Genomic DNA, 3,667 nt, shown 5'->3' on the forward strand with positions numbered 1-3,667 from the left:
GCATTTCATAAGTGACACCCAGCAGATTATAAAGAGGGCAGTTACTGGTGCTCTTCACGCTAGGACCTTATAAAGGGGCAGTTACCGGTGCTCTTTACGCTAGGACCTTATAAAGGGGCAGTTACCGGTGCTCTTTACGCTAGGACCTTATAAAGGGGCAGTTACTGGTGCTCTTTACGCTAGGACCTTATAAAGGGGGCAGTTACCGGTGCTCTTCACGCTGGACCTTTGGTGTATGTTGCTGTATTTGACCTTTTGGAAGCTATTGACATCATTTGGGAACTTCAGGTAAACGTGCCTTAATCAGTTGAACAGAAGGGTCCTTAGCTTTGTGGAACTGACCGGTTGATTAGTTTAAATCCAAACACACACACACAGGCCTGCCTGGTTGCTCTTTTGACACCCTGGCACAAAAGGATTTCATTCGGGGGCCTTGTAACCCGCATCCTGCATCAGACCCTTTCAGCTCTGCTGGTCTTCTTAGGCTGCAGGCATCATCTTTAACCCCTCTTATGCTTCCTTTTGTTTCATGAAAACAGTATCTGTGCTTGGATTCATACAAACACGTTACTTTTTCCTCACAGTTCTCTATTTATATCCCAGGGAAGAAGGTCTTTTCAAGTTCCACTAATTGAGAGACAAAAATGGGAACTTATCTCCAACTGGCTTCTTTAGAAAAACTGTATTAGAATTTAATCCGGTGCTTCCTTTGGGAATTAGAATCAAAATTAGAATCATGAAATGGTGAAATAAATTCTCGGTATTAGAGTAAGCCATCATCTGTAATTCCTTTGACTTTCAGATTCAAAACACTGGAGGATTTTATAATCAGTGTTTAGTTTTGGGAAAACATTTAAGTTAATGGGCTCATGGGTGAGTTTAGTGGTGGTATAGAGCTCTAGTCCTGGGTGTTTAAATGAAAGCAAAGTTTAAATTCTTTAAGGATAAAACTTTGAATAATTTCAGGCTATTACATGGACTGATGAAAGTACCCATCCATTGGACACTCACTTGAGCTTCCTCATAGAAGAGGGCAGATGTTTGTGTGGCAGAAATGAAAGTATTGCTATAGAATGTTAGACTGGAAAAGATCAACACCCTCATTTTCAACAACAAAAATCTAAGGTCCCCATTTAATTATTCAAGCTCATACTTGGCCAATTTCTGCTTCCTCATCACCCAGTCGCAGCACTGTCCTTGAATACAAATGAAGCCTTTCAAAGAAGGTGGTATAATCTGATTCTCTCTGGTTTTGTTCATTATTATTAATTGTAATAACTTTTTAATTGAGAGGCTTTTGATGTGCCAGTACTTTATACATTATCTTTATAACTACAGCATGAGGTCGTATTACTGTTCTTCTCTTTTTGACAATGAAAATCTGATGTTTAGAAAAGTCAAGGATTTGCCCAGAATAACTGAGCCAGTGAGATAAGATACTTTTTTTTTCCCTTAGAAAAAATAGGTTTGTCACTGGATATAGGGAAGAGAATTGGGTAATAAGAAACATTTCTTCCAAGCCTCATGAGTTGCCTTGAAAATATTATGTTGATGTGAATGACTCTGCCATGGATCATTGGTAAGGAAGAAAAATTAAGGCCATCTGGCCTCAATTCTTTGGAAATAGTGGATTTGCTGGGAGGCAATATGAGAGCACCCCCTTTCTGGCTGTAGTCAGAAGCAGTAGATATCCAGATGAGGAGCCTATTGAGGTACCAGAGGACCTAGAAGCTCTGTGGTTCAAGATGAATCACTGCATCATTTTGAGACTCCTTTTATTTTCATTTCTGAAGGTAAAATTCCAGTTCCTGCCTTACCTACCACACTGGCAAACTGGATGCTGTGGCTGACTGGTCAAGGCTTTAGAAATCCTGGCCACATATCCCCTTAAAAGTGGCACTTTTAACTTCCATTTGCTTCTAAATGGGCACTTGCCAACACGAATTTATTTTAGTTTAAAAAATAAGTTAAGCTCAGAGTCTTGTTGAACCCTATCAACAACCCGGCTCGATGGACATGAGTTTGAGTAAGCTCCAGGAGCTGGTGGTGGACAGGGAGGCCTGGCGTGCTGCAGTCCTTGGGGTCGCAAAGAGTCGGACACAACTGAGCGACTGAACTGAACTGAACTGATACTTCAGTTTAAGGATTAAAGTGGTTTGTTGATGAGATTTACAATACTTTTGACAATCAAGGGTAGATTTCTTTTGTGTGTCTCTCCTGTGAAAACGGTATTTTTACCTTTGAAATTTTGTTTTAAGTCTGAAAAATTGTAATATTATCTGGATGTCTGTGAAGTCTTCGGTTCCACTGGGAAATAAGAAGTGACATTTAGGACAGATGAAAAATTGGTGTGGTTCTCCAGCAAGAAGCTGCCAGGGTTTGGTGGAGCTAGTGCTGTTACTTGGCATTTCGGCCCGGCTCCCTGCCCTGTGTCGTGAGTGGCCTAGTGTGGGTGTGTACTTCATACGGCCTGTCTGTGCGTTCTTGGGGAATCCAAGGAAAGGAGGTAGTTATCAATTTGAGAGAGAGTTTCTGATCTTCTCTAAGAAGGCGGTGAGACTGCACTGATGGAGAGATTTAGTGGAGTGGCAAAAGGAAATAGAATCCTCATGAAAACATGACATAATAGGCTGTTTTTGTAGAATAAGAGGAGAATGAAAGCTCAATAAAGCCTGGATTTAGGGAATGAACGTTGGCGACACGAGGCCCCTTTTCCCTAAAGTAAGCATCTTTAATAAGATATAAAACCTGGCCACCTGGGACCGTTTGTCTTACCGACACTTGATTTCCTGCCTGAGGTCTTCCATAGAACTCTCTCCAACCTCTACAGTAGTGAAGAGTCCAACTTGTTAGTTAGGTTAAAATTCTTTACATTTTTCCAGATTGTAAATTGGTGCTGCGGTATTTCATTTTGCTATTTTTGTAAGCAGTATTATTGCTATACATTTGTACAGTATTTACTCACGAGGGAAGCATTAAAAGCCAGGCTTAGCTTCTTCTGAATCGAAATGGAGATAATAATAGTTTATTTGTAATAGTTTTAAAGAAGCTGAAGTTGAACGGTTCTATGAAGACCTACAAGACCTTTTAGAACTAACACCCAAAAATCCCAATAATGAAAAATCCTTTTCATTATAGGGGACTGGAATACAAAAGTAGGAAGTCTAGAAACACCTGGAGTAACAGGCAAATTTGGCCTTGGAGTACGGAATGAAGCAGGGCAAGGCTAATACAGTTTTACCAAGAGAATGCACTGTGATAGCGAACACCCTTTTCCAACAACACAAGAGAAGAAATGGTCAACACCGAAATCAGATTGATTTTATTCTTTGCAGCCAAAGATGGAGAAGCTCTACAGTCAGCAAAAACAAGACCAGGAGCTGACTGTGGCTCAGACCATGAACTCCTTATTGCCAAATTCAGACTTAAATTGAAGAAAGTAGGGAAAACCACTAGACCATTCAGGTATGACCTAAATCAAATCCCTTATGATTATACAGTGGAAGTGAGAAATACATTTAAGGGCCTAGATCTGATAGATAGAGTGCCTGATGAACTATGGACGGAGGTTCGTGACATTGTACAGGAGACAGGGATCAAGACCATCCCCAAGAAAAAGAAATGCAAAAAAGCAAAATGGCTGTCTGGGGAGGCCTTACAAATAGCT

General features: G+C 40.6%; 1 long non-coding RNA gene across 2 annotated transcripts in view; it reads left to right on the forward strand.

Moving 5' to 3' along the window:
- LOC104982551 overlaps positions 1 to 3,667 on the forward strand; it is a 76,374-nt gene that overhangs the window by 9,684 nt on the left and 63,023 nt on the right. The window lies entirely within an intron of this gene.

Source organism: Bison bison, unplaced genomic scaffold, assembly GCF_000754665.1.
Source record: "Bison bison bison isolate TAMUID 2011002044 unplaced genomic scaffold, Bison_UMD1.0 scf7180017864533, whole genome shotgun sequence".
Taxonomy (NCBI): domain Eukaryota; kingdom Metazoa; phylum Chordata; class Mammalia; order Artiodactyla; family Bovidae; genus Bison; species Bison bison.